Genomic DNA, 14,307 nt, shown 5'->3' on the forward strand with positions numbered 1-14,307 from the left:
TTGTTTAGCTAGAAATGGTCATGAAATGAAATGAAACATAACGGTTTACATATGTAACAGAGGAAAAACTAATGTTAAATTGTCATACCACATGAATCTCAGAAAACAGCGCTGTGTCTTTCTCATTAAAAATCCCTGTTCATGGATTGTACAATAAAAAGCTCTCTGTCTCTCCAATAGCTCCCAACGCTCAGAAAAACTCCCCCCCTGTTTCACTCTTTTTACAATATATTAAATATAACTCAGAAAAAACCAATCGATGAAAGATGGGGGGCGGTTTCACTTGAAATCTTAAAAATAGGAAAAAGTCTGCTTAAGGAACAGCGTTACAATTTGTTTGTTGATAACCAATGAATAGGCAAAACCTGTAGCTGAATCTTCTGATCGGCAACTGAAGACCCAAAATAGACCAACCAATTCGTTTTCTATGCTGGGATAGTTATATGTATTTCAATTTGGCTTTTGACTTTACGCTGCATTTGAATGAGAACTAAAACAACAGTAGCGTAATATCTTCTCCAAAAACTTTTCCCTACAGGTCAATAAAAATAATGAGCTGTTCAACCATAATTGCCAGAATAAAGAGAATCACCATTTTTTCTAAAACAAAACGTCGTTTCCCTTGAATTCCTCTGATGGCCGACACATGGAGCGCTAATCCAGTTGAAACATTAATTAAAATCTGGGGAAATAGGAGTCGAATCCTATTCTGTTGTTCTGGCACCGTTTGAATAGCGGTCGCCTGGATTCAATGTTCTGGGGTATGCTGTTGCTGGAAAATCTGTGATGAGTCCATCTACTTGGGCGAAGTTGACAAGGGAGTTAATTTCCAATGTTGGATCTGAGAGATAATCGAAGGCTAAAGTCGTAAATTCGTTTCTGAGATAAGAGACAAAGACTGATATATTTTGCAGGTGCAACCGCTTGACATTATCTATGTTCCCTGTAAGGTAACCACCAGGACTCTGGAAAACCGCCTCTACTTAATGTTACGGCGTCAGCAACTTCTTTGATCTCCTTGATAGTTTGAATTCAGAATTCTGATATTATCTCCCTCCACCTCGTAAACAAGTTTGAATTTTGTTTATTGCTTTCAACTCCCTTAGCACAACACTGTCATCGGACTTTATCATTAGTCTATCAGCTATGTTGTGGTAGCCACTCTTATTTATAACTGAAATGGTGGGCTCTATGATAATCAGTCTTCCGTGCCGCTGCTATGGCTCGCGCATACTGTATGTTGATGAGGACATTGACATTTTCTTGACTCTTCCGGCCACAAATACAACCCATTGCCTCATGGAGATCCAACCAAATAACTGTCGAATGCATACACTCATGAATTGTACCCATATCTCGGTCCTTCTCTGAAGAATGGATGTCTCAAAGCTTGCAAAGCTGTCAAACGTTCAGACGGTTCAAACCGAAGAAGGCCTTGCAACAAGTCTATAAAAAGATCTGCCGAATGGTCTACATGCTGCTTTATCGAATCCCTAAGCTTTGGCAATTTTGTCACTGTTCTGATGCTCTCTCTAGAAAATGCTCCTTCAGGCCAATTCAATCTTGTTCCAGGCCAATTCAGGCCGTGGCAAAGCTCCTAAAACCCTTTCCATCATAGCAAGATGTTCCAAGTTTTCATGGGTCTGAAACAAAGTATCTCCCGAGCAGATTTCCACAAGTATGCACCCTATACTCCAAATATCACAAGGGTAATTCCATCCAAGTCCCAGAATGACTTCAGGAGCTCGATAATGTCGTGTAGCAACAACTGAAGTGTGATTTTGATGTTCAAATGTCATACTTCCAAAATCAATTATCTTAATTGCACTGGACTTTGGCCACCGTTTGAAGTCATCTGAAAATCCCTTAACACCCGTGTGCTATTTTTGTCATACTTAGAAACTTCAAGAAGCGCTTCAATTTCGATCATTCCTGCCTCTCGGTATTTTTGTACGCCACGAACAATTTTGATAGCTACAAAATCCTTCGATTTTCGGTCCCAGCATTCCAAGGTCTGACATTTCATATCTGAGTGATAAGGTTGTCTTCTATCCAGATACCCCACTGTTTTGTCCCTGTGCAGCAAATGCGCTGGGGAGGATCCTTGATTTGAAGATTCTCCTCTTTTAAATCCAGTGACAGTACCCGATCTTTTTTCCGCTTCATGTTACTTTTGACAACCTGGTGCCATCTCTTCACTGCATTAGATTTATGCTCATCAAATATGGCCTTCTTCATATTTGAACCCATCTGTGTCACAAGTGCATAGAGAGGAGATTTCAAGCCAAATTGAAACCATATGCCCGGAAAAAGGCAACTTCGAAAGTATTCTGGAACAGAGTAAAATGTATCAGAAACAGAATCAATTGAGGGCGACCGAACCAAAAATATTCATCACTGAGCCACACCAATGGAATTCCTTAAACTACAGCATGTTTGGATTGGATTTCTAGTGCCATCTTTCTTATGATTTTCTAGTGCCATCTTTCTTATGATTTCTTATGAAACAGAATTATAATCAAAGGAGAAAAACTTAACTAGAAGTATGCCTGACAACTATGCACGTTGAGAAGTAAGTATATCACAGCAAAAACCCATAATGGAAGGCTAATTCCAACAACTGTCTTGAAGTCATCATCCAGGGATCTCTCAATATGTTTGTGAAAATTAAATCTGCTTCCTGGAGCTAAGTGTGCAGAGATGAAGCCATGGCGCAATGTGAAGTAATCGACTTTAGTCACTGAACATAAAAACTGTTGAAAAAAACATTCAATCCAGATGAAAATTGGTATCCTATTCCAAAAATGCAGATGGCGCCCTCCAAATAGCTTTTTGCCTCTGATTGCTAATGATATTCTGAATTGTGCTTGTGCAGATAGGAGCTTTTGAAGTCGCTGCTGCCTTTGGATAGCTGAAGAATAAATTACATAAATTTAAGCAACACATTAACGATTTCTTCTTCAAAACAGGGTTTTGAAGAAGAATCAATCTCTGACATGAGACAGAGTCTAACACATTCAAGAAAACACAACGTGTCAGTAATCAATCAAGCAAGTTCAAGCAAGCCGTATAGCAAGCAATCATCATCAAACAAGTGTGAATTCTAGTGAGCATCAAATCAATCTAGTGTTTAATGCAAGTGTAATAAACAACAAAGAAATTGAGTGTGTCATTCAAACAACTAAGCAAGCAAGCGTATCAAAATCAAGTGCGAAAGTTCAAAGAACGACATCTACAACAAACGAGCCAGTGTGAAGTTAATTGAAGCATTGACAAAGTGTTAGTGAAGCATTCAAACACGATCGTCATCAAGTGAGCGTGAAATCAAGAGTTCAAGCAACCAAGTTATAAAACTCTAGCAAGTGTTTAAAGCATCAACAATAAGTAACAATACAAGCGAGCGTGAATTCAAAGTGAGCAAGCTAACATGGTGACACACATTCAACTGTCCCAAATTATTAACAATTTGATTTTATCATCAGCTGGCAACATGGTGAACATTAGAAAAACAACTCTTGCTGATATTCAAGTGCATCTTCAACATGCACATGAAATGATCAAGTTTATTCAACTGGAGTCACAACTTCAAAGAGATGAGTTGCAACTAAAGAGTGATGCTTCCAAGTCTTTCATCCGTACATATCAAGATAAAGATGTTGATTCCAAGTCACTGATCCTACCAACTTCAAGTGTTGAAGTGGTCCCTGATCCAGTTCAACTTTCTTCCAAACCAATCATCAAGCCATGGGAAGAACTTTAAAGTAACAAAAATCTACGAGGATTAGGATATGAAAAATATGAAAACAAATTGCATATCCCTGATTATTCTAAGCCGATCAAGTTGGCTTCTGAATTTGAAATGAAGAACCAAGGACTTGAAGTGTGGAAGAAGCCAAGGGAAATTCTCCTATCTCAAGGAAAATATGTGGTGAAGATTCTGAAAATATTTGGTATGGTGGACTGCAATCCTGTGACTACCTCGAGGATCTTAACTTTCAGAAGTTATATGGTAGTGATGTCGAACCAGATTTGGGAAATGCCTTTGAGTTTCAAGAACTCATTTGCGTTGATGTTCTTGGTGAACCTCCGTCTGAACATATGTTTTGCAGTTAGCATTGTGAGCTCATATTTGGTTGAGCCTCACTAGATTGGTGCCAAGAATATTTTGAGATGTCTTCAGGACATAATCTCTCATGGATTGAGATACACTACCGGAAATATGAAACTGCATGATTACTCGAATGCTAATTAGGCAAGTAGTGTGGAGGATCACTGGAGCACTTTTAGTGTTGTTTCTATTTGGATTCTGCTTCGATATAATGGATGAGCAGGAAGCAGAAGTCAATTTTCATAAGCACCGCTGAGATGAGATACATACCTACGAGTATGATCTTGTATGAAGCTGCCTGGTTGGGGAAGCTCTTCAGTGAGCTGTTTGAACACATACCACTATGATTCTCTGTAACAACCAGAGGTGGGATTCGATTATTGAGGAATCCCATTTTCGTCAATTGCTCCAGCAGATAGACATCATCTGGGATATGGTAAGTCGATGACCAAGGAGGCTCCATCGCATTAAGATGATGTACAGGTCAATACACCTTGTCAAAGTCCCGAGGAAAGATCTAATCTGTGATTTCCCAAAAAACTTGGAGTTGTTAAGAAACCCTTGTACAAGGGTCCTACATGTTGCATACATTGAGCTCTAAGATCTCTGAGGGCTTGTGGTTCATACTGGAGCAACATATGACCATAGGGTGACTCACCCTCCCCTGGTGGTGTGCACTGCAACAAGATGATTCGCTCTCTTGTGGGACAAGATGATTCGCTCTCTTGTGGAATAGGATGATTTTCTCTCCTGTGTAGCTAGATGATTAGTTATCCTGTGACGCCAGGATTGATGTGTTCTCCATGGCTACTGTAGTAGGATTGATGTATTCTCCTATGAGGCCTGGATTGATGTGTTCTCCATGGTGACTGTAGCAGGATTAATGTGTTCTCCTGTGAGGCCTGGATTGATGTGTTCTCCATGGCGATTGTAGTAGGATTGATGTGTTCTCCTGTGAGGCCTGGATTTGTGTGTTCTCCATGGCAATTGTAGTAAGATTGATGTGTTCTCCTATGAGGCCTGGATTGATGTGTTTTCCATGGTAGCCTGGATTGATTTGTTCTCCATGGCGATTGTAGCAGGATTGATGTTTTCTCCTGTGAGGACAGGATTGATTAGTTCTCTTGTCGAGGCATCCTACCCATGCATTCTGGGACTCATGGGAAGTACCTCTCATCTGATCAATGAGTAGGGAAATGAAGTTAGGGACCATAGTAGTACTGATGGACGCATCGTTGTATCTACCATACTCCCTATGCTAGGATGACCTCCATTGATCTAGGATCAATGATACTGGTCTGGGACCAGTGGTAGGAGTTGTACCATACTATTATGCTGACTTCAGGTCGGTTGAGACTGGTCTGGGACCAGTGGTACATACTCTGAGACTGACTTTGTGTCAGTGTTGTACTGGTCTGGGACCAGTGAGAGTGGTACATACTATGACGCTGACTTTGGGTCGGTTGAGACTGGTCTGGGACCAATGGTACACTCTCTGAGACTGCGATACTGGTCTGGGACCAGTGGTAGGAGTGGTACTTACTATGAAGCTGACTTCGGGTTAGTTGAGACTAGTCTGGGACCAGTGGTACGCACTCTGAGACTGACTTTGAGTCAGTGGAGGATGATACTGGTCTGGGACCAGTGGAGTTGTACTCACTATGACGCTGACTTTGGGTGGGTTGAGACTGGTCTGGGCCCAGTGGTACATACTCTGAAACTGACTTTGAGTCAGTAAGATACATCCTTGATCATTTCTTCTTCTTCATAATTTGGGCAAAAGCAGAGCAAAACAGAATAGAGCCGTACAGATCAGTACAGGTCAGAACAAGACAAAGAAGAATAGTGAGAATAGAGCATAGAAGGGCAAGGGTCAGGCTATACAGGGCAGTGCATTTGATGGATGAATACTAATGACCGATAGATAGATTGCAGATGAAGTTCTCCCTAGTTGAGAGGGAGTGTTAAAATTTGCATCTAGGGAAAAACTTTATGTGCGTCATCTTATTCATGTCTGATAATATTTTTATTAGATTCCCCTTGTCAAGAGGTGTAGGATTGATATAAATTTCATCCGATTCCGATAAGTATTCATGGAGATATGAATTTATTATGATTATGGAATTATTATCAAGTCAACCTACAACTCGTGTAGGCTCAGAAGCCCAACAGTCACATCTATTCAAACACCAATGTTGTGTATAAATATAGAAAGACTTTTCCTCATTTGGACTCACTTATCTCGTCACATCTCTCTCTTTCTACTGCGTAGAAAAGAGTCTCTTCTCTACTGTGCAGGAAAGGGTCTCTCTCACACACATGTGAAGTCGGAAGCTGTTGAAACTGAAGCTGCAACTGCAGAAGTAAAGTTTGACCTTCGTGGACCAGAAGATCTCCTCATCTGATCTATGCTATAGGTTCATTTGAACCTCCTCTAAAGGCTGCAACTTTTGGTGGTGGAATCAAGTCAATTTGACAGATGGTTTACGAGATATCGACTGCCCTATTTTGAAGGAAGTGATAAAAGAAATTAACTCAAAGAGATTACAGGAAAACACATATAAAAATCAGACACAAAATATTGGCGGAAAAAGGCTGAAGCCTCATGCTTCTCTCTCACTCTCATTCTTCAAAATAATTGAATATAGTGTTACAAATAAATAGATGAGAGACAGTGTTCTCAAGATAGTGCATGCTATCTTAGACACTTTTGGTTGAGATAATTTCTCCTTTGGTTGAGATAATTTCTCACCAGACACACACCAATATAGGAGCTACCTAAACTAACTCCTATCTTAGAGGAACAACCTAAGAGTTAGGCACAAACTCCTAACTTGGAATATTTAATTAATTAATTTATTTTTGGATTTATTATTGTTTTATGAGAGAGTCTAACATTCCCCCCCTCAATGATAAATCCAAAAATAAGAACGAGAACCATCTTCCAAGTTCTCATGTTGATCCTCAAAAACATTGCCTGAAAAAACCGCCAAAACTGGATGCTGGAAAAAACTCAAATCTGAAGAGAACATGAATCAGCTGCATGCCTGATTCATCTCTGAATGTTGCTTGACAACTCCATCACGTGCCAAGCCGCAAAAGGATCCAACTGTCCTTTGTTTGAAAACAACATCCGGTGTCCATTGACACAATTTGATGAACACCCATTGGCGTGTTTGCTGATGATGATTGCCCACTGGCTGAAGATGTCGAAAAACAACTCAATGTTGTTTTTGCTATGATCAAAGCTGCTCACTGCTGCTTTGGTTGTCGATCACCCACTGGCGAATTTGTTGATGCTCACTGCTGATGACAAATGCCCACTGGCTAATGAAGATGCCCACTGGCTACTTCGCTCATGTTGTTGAGACTTTCAGTTTGACAACCACTTGTCAATTTCATTGACATTTTCCCCCCTTTGTCAGCTGAAAGGAGAGACAATCTTCTCCAAAATATATTTGAACTCCCCCCTTCAGGTGTAGGAGAGTTTCATTGTCGTACTGCCTCATTCAACTGCATGAGAGTACCATCATCGGTTCACTCTTGGCTGCACTATGTGTGATTGTAGTCAGTTGTAGAACTGAGACAAGCGTTTGACTGTGGATGACCATTCCCAAGGACCGATCCATTCATAATGTATCTTCAATCTCGCTGATTTTTGTTGGTTGCGACATTTTTCTGAGGAATGATTGGGCTTGCCACAATGGCAACACGGATGGAGATCAAAACATTGATCTTCCATATGACCAGCTCTTTGACAAGGAGAGCATTTCGGTTGGACATGAACTTCAGGTTGCATGCAATTCTTTTTGTCTGCAATTTTCTCAGAACCTTCTGAGATGAGTTGGTCAAGAAATCCTGCACTCACAAACTTAATTGGCTTGGAATAATCTGGGATATGTAAGTTGGTGTCATCAGTGACATATCCTAAGCCTCGTCGATTCTTGTTATTTTGAATCTCTTCCCAGGGCTTGATGATGGGTTTGGAAGAAATTTGAATTTGATCATGAATAACTTCGACACTTGAAGTTGTTTGGATGAGTGATTTGGAATCAACATCTTTATCTTCATCTGTATGGTTGAATGACTTGGAAGAAGCACTCTTTTGTTGCAGCTCATCTCTTTGTAGTTGCGACTCTAGTTGAAGAAACTCAATGGTTTCATGTGTTTGTTGTAGATGCCGTGAAATATCAGCAAGAGTTTCTTTGTTGATGTGCACCATGTCTTCATCACTGGAGATGATCAAACTATGAAGAATGTTTAACCACTGAATATGTTGCGCCATCTGAACTTGCTCACTTGAAATCAGGCTCTCTTGTCGTAGATGTTGTGCTTTGAACTGTTTCACTTGATTTTGTTACTTGAATGACAGACTCGCTTGCTATGGGACTTGAATGGCACGCTCGCTTGATTTGTTGCTTATTGCACTTGCTGAGAAAACTTGCTAGAGTTGTAGAACTTTCTTGCTTAAACTCTGGAATTCACGCTCAGTTGAAGGAATAGCCACGCTCGCTTGATGTCGATCACAACTTGCTTGATTGGTGTTAGAGTTGAACTTGTTTGGTTGCTTTGATGGTTGTTGCAATGATCTTCACTCTGGATCGCTTGAAAGTCTGAACTTTGTACTATTTTGATGCAAATTGCTTGAATGAATACTCACGCTTGCTTGTAGGAGATGTGAACTTGTTGTTTGTTTCATTTAGAGTTAAAATTCCCGCATTCACTTGATTCTGCTTAAAGGAAGGGTGTCGAACACTGTCGAAAATGCACCCAAAAAAGCTTACAATGATTTTAATGACTTACTACAATGAATTCAATTTGACTCAATTCATGACTTGGATGTCGGTATCAACCGAGAATGCACCCTTACAATTCAATGTGATTTGAGTTTGATTACAAGTTCAACAATGTTGATGTAGACTGTGCGCTGAAACGTTGAAGTTTACAGATTCATCAACTTAATTGTAGTGATGTAGACTTTGCTTTGAAATGCTGAAGTTTGCAGATTCATGAACTTGATTGTATTGAATGATTTTGTTTGTTGAGGTAGAATGCTGATGTTGAAAACTTTGATGAGTTGTTGTATGTGTGGAGCTTAATTATCGTTCCTTGCAGCTATTTTGTTACAAGTGTTGTGCTTGCTTGCATTGAACTTTATGTGTGATAAATGAGATCATTTATGTGTCAAAACTAGTAGACACAAATCATAAGCAAAAAACATGAAGCATGCACCATCATCAACACACTCTTCGTGTACCTAAGATCCCCTTATTCAATTTCGGGTGGATCTAGGACACAATCACACTAATAATATGTCTTTATTAAATTTTGGAGTACATAAGCGCTCAGCTTCACAACATCTTCATGGAATCAGAGTTCTAGAATTTTTTGAAAGAAGAAAATGTCTTCAAAAAACTACCTGCACTCACTCACTCTCAAAATCTCTCTCAAAGTAAAATATTACTTCGGATTACAAAAAAGAATTTCTCTCAAAGAATTCCACGTATCACTTTGAATACAAAATCACTTCTTACTTCAAAAAAAACTTTATCACTCCAAAGTATTAAAACATGCCCTCATTATCACATACCACTCTTATTACTCCAAGAACTTTACTTCAATATCACTTTATAAAAAAGTGAAAACATCACTTCAAACATTGTGTTCAAACATGCACCATGCAGTATTAAATAAACACACATAAATACGCCAGAGACAAAATACTGGGGAAAATGCCTCAAATTCAATGTATTGCTCTCATAATGTTATTGTTAATGAACCCATTGGCATGAAAATCTTGTCCCTCTTCTTGATCATCGTCACCGTTTTCATCTTGGGCACAAGGAATGTGAAGAAAAATTCGACGGCGCAGATAATAACGAGTAGCAGCAGAGATTTCTTGATTCCGATTCCCGTGGCTTAACCTGTATCCGTCTCCTTTTCATGTGTTCTCTCCGAAGCGTAAAGAAACCCAAATGCTCCCACGATGTCTCCAATTTTTTTCACAGTCGTACCGATAAGAATGATTGTAAGAAATCAAGTGACATCTTAATGAAACAATCGGAAGACTTACCAATCAATGTAAGAACTGTTCCAATACGTAACTCCTTCATTGTCGTCTTCCAGTTCTGCAGCGAAATATTGTGGTGTCGGCTCTACAGTTTGCCTGGAAATCGATGTTGACAGAAATTGGAGTGTTGTGGTGGTGGGTGATATTCATGGCCAGTGGCACGAAATTCTCAATCTACTACCCATGTGTCAATGTGCTATTCGGCTTACAGTTGACAAAGTGCACCATGAGAACCTTCTCTTAATCCAGCACTGATTCTTTGACAATTTGGTGACATAAAACCTCAGATTGGATGACACAATGGGCGTCATGAAGTGCTTAATATAGGCGCTGACACCTTCACTCAGTAGACCAAAATAATGATGTTTTCATCACAGTTATCACACGAAGAAAACGTTCTCACACTATGGAGAAAAACTCCAAATAGTTATGCCTGCAACAGTTCATCTATGCACTACTTGAAGACTTCAGCTCCTTCTCAGACAACTAGGTTCATCGCAGCAACGACAATTGATCTTCAGTCATTGACCTTTTCATGAACTCTTCTTGAATTCTAGCACCAATGAAGTTCCATAGCTCCACATATTTGCCTTTGGTATCTTCTTATAAATTGTGATTTTTAAATTGAGCGTGGAATCCACCTTCCATTATTTTTATTCTCTCTAGTATATGGGCGATCTTCTCCTCACACTCTACGTTAGCCACTTGTGTGTGCATCTTTTTTGAACGTTCCTCAAAGTTGCACGCATATTTGCACGCAATTGTGAAGTGGCTTCACCTATATCTTCACAGGACTTGGACGTCAATTGATGATCCAGCATCGGACAAATCCAGCCAGACACACATGCAAGCCTTAGAATAGATCTTGTGTGAACTCTTTTTATACTAGATCATCTTTCCAAACTCGAGATCGACATAGAATCTTGGTTATTTGGCTGTTACGACAACCCACTGTAATCGTATCATATTATACAGACTGCGTCAATCCCCAACAGACTGACTCTCTGTTCGTAGTATCTTTCACTTTAGCATCATCTACCTTCCCAACAATACATCTCCAATTCGATGGATAGCCTTCAGCTCTGATACCACATGATAAAAGAAATTAACTCAAAGAGATTACAGGAAAACACATAAAATTCAGACACAAAATATTGGCGGAAAAAGGCTGAAGCCTCATGCTTCTCTATCACTCTCATTCTTCAAAATAATTGAATATAGTGTTACAAATAAATAGACGAGAGAAAGTGTTCTCAAGATAGTGCGTGCTATCTTAGACACTTTTGGTTGAGATAATTTCTCCTTTGGTTGAGATAATTTCTCACCAGACACACACCAATATAGGAGTTATCTAAACTAACTCCTATCTTAGAGGAACAACCCAAGAGTTAGGCACAAATTCCTAACTTGGAATATTTAATTAATTTATTTATTTTTGGATTTATTATTGTTTTATGAGAGAGTCTAACAGGAAGCTGCCGAAACTGAAGCTGCAACTGCAGAAGTAAAGTTTGACCTGCATGGACTAGAAGATCTCCTCATCTGAACTATGCTGTAGGTTCATCTGAACCTCCTCTAGAAGCCGCAAATTTTGGTAGTGGAATCAAGTTGATCCAACGGTCGGTTTGTGAGATATCGTCTACCCTAGTTTGATGATGAAGCCGCTGATGCTGATGCTACTAATCTAGGGTTTGCTACTGCTGATATAAATCAGATTTATTGTACTATTTCTCTCTGCTGAATTATTGAAGATAAAAGAAGATTTGATCAAAGGGTTTCCCCACACATTGTGGGGTTTGTCCCTGGCTAGCCGCCACATATTGTGTCTCTTGTCTTGGCTTTTTTTTGTCGATCATTTAATGTTCTATCTGCACTTTACTCTATGTACATGTGATTCCTAATCTGTGGAATATAATAAGAAAAAGAAGTAAATTGTTATAAGCATAGAACATACCATAACTTAACATGATGTTATCCCCAGGTAGACCCATGAACCAGTGCAAAGTTGCATCCTTAAGGATGGATGCGAAAAAATTTAGCTTCTAGTCATTAGTGGTATAATCATGTCCTACAGACAACAACAAACTCAAAAAAAAAATATCAAGGTCCTCTAAGGTTAATCCATGGAAATGAGGAAGGGCGGAAGGGATTATATTTTCCATCCTAGCATCTCCATTAGTTTCTCTTATATGAAAAACATCATCATTTATGTTTTCAACCATGGTGTGGGTATGTGGAATGGCTTCTTCTTCTTCTTCTTCTTCCCCAATAGGTTCTTCAAAGATCTCAGTTGTTCACCTGAGGGAGCTTTTAACCCCCCTGCAGTCAGAGAGGGAAGTTGGCAATCATCGAAGAAGAGTGAAGGTTGACTGTTTAATGGTGTGGGGGTATTTGTCAAGAATTGTCCTAAAGTGTCTCTACTCCTACGAGGCATGATTTTTTTTTTTTCCTTTTTATGTGATTTTTTCAAAACTAAATGAAAAATAGAAAGGAAAGCAGAAATAACATCTACCTACTGAATGAAAAATAGAAAGGAAAGCACATCTACCTAGACACCTCCCCGGCAACGAAACCAAAAAGATGGTAACCCCTGGTATTGCACCAAGAGTGCTACAACTTCCAGAGGCTCTTCTACTTTACTTATTAACTCATGGTTTCATTCAAACTTCGAGGTGACAGTGCTATATACACAGTAGATGCATTCTACTCATGCCACCCTCAACTAGGTCACTTGATTATTAGGGTTCCAAGACTTGGTCAATATTTGTCATTGATGAAATATATATATTGTTGAGATCTCCTGGTAAATGTCACCATGAAGCTTTACATTTTCAAATGGCCTTATTTTGCATGAAGCCATTCTGTCCTACCTCCAATTCTACATTAATTGATGACCAGTCACATTAAAAATGTTTTTTCACTATCTTAAAGGCAGTCTCTCAATATGAGACCTTCACCATATTAAAGTGCATAATTTTTCTTTTCCAACGAGCTATTACTGAGTGCAAAACTCCAAACGGTTTCAGAGATATGAATTTTACAAGTTAAAGTTATAAATTTATCCTAGAGTCGACCTTACCTTGTCCTTCATGTCGCCCTGTCTATACGGGACGTGTCCCTTCATTTGGAAAATGAAAATCACAATAAATATAGGATGCTTGACCTCATTTTTGACACAAAACTTGGACACACAATCACAGAATAGGTGAAGAAGGTTCAAATCTCGTGAACACTAATTATTAAGGGTTAAAATGAGCACATAAATATAAATTTTGGATTGGGTTATTCTTCTACACCTCGGACCTCAAAATAATTGAAATAAACAAGGTCCTACACCTGAACAAAAGCTCAGATTGAGGAGGCATCAGACTGTAGTTTTTTAATTTACTAAACAGTGGTGCGGATCCCTTACTGTGTGGCTTTTAATTCACTAAACACTTCTCAGACTCAGATACCTAAAGATTACGGTGATTGTGGCTCATGTTTACATCTAATCTTTGGCTCGGTGATTGTGGCTTAACCTAGACACTTCTATGCAATAGTTTGATGATAAACCTTCAAACATAATTATGGATTCTTGACTGTGGTAAAAACTCTGTGGGTCAAATTAAGAGACAGAAATTTGGACTGTGGACCACCAGCTTACTTTTGTGATAAAAGGACTCAGTTTCTAACTCGGATTGCTATATCTCGAGTTCCTTTCTAGACAATAGACAGTGGTACAGTGCCTTAGCTGGACAATGGACATAAACAGTGAACAGTGGATATATACAATGGAATAATACCATTTTTGGATAGCACATTAATGAAGTAAGCGAAATGAAGATTCCTCCAACTCAGTAAGCAGCCAACCGTGGCATAAGCAGTGATGGATTAAGTGAAGTAAAGTAAGACGACGAGTGAAGTTGATCTTGAAGATTGAAATCAACAAACAGCGTAAGGTGATCTCATTTATGTCAGTCAAGTAAGTACATTTTGAATTTTCAAATAAAAGAAGAAAAGACAAATAGGATTGGTGTCCTTGGGGTAGGTGCCCCTAAACTCAAGGTTGGAGCCTTGGTGAAGATAGGATCGAAGCCCTAGAGGTCAGAGCCTCATCAAAACCAAGTTGGTGCTTGGGAATAATTAT

At 39.2% G+C, this 14,307-nt stretch overlaps 1 pseudogene; it reads right to left on the minus strand.

Annotated features, from left to right (window-relative positions):
• Window positions 1-1,266: 1,266 nt before the first annotated feature.
• LOC149211261 (serine/threonine-protein kinase AFC1 pseudogene) overlaps window positions 1,267-14,307 on the minus strand; it is a 39,031-nt pseudogene continuing 25,990 nt past the window's right edge.

This window comes from Pinus tabuliformis, chromosome 1_2 (assembly GCF_031772625.1).
Source record: "Pinus tabuliformis cultivar Carrire ecotype Pingquan chromosome 1_2, CPIR1, whole genome shotgun sequence".
NCBI classification, from domain to species: Eukaryota; Viridiplantae; Streptophyta; class Pinopsida; order Pinales; family Pinaceae; genus Pinus; species Pinus tabuliformis.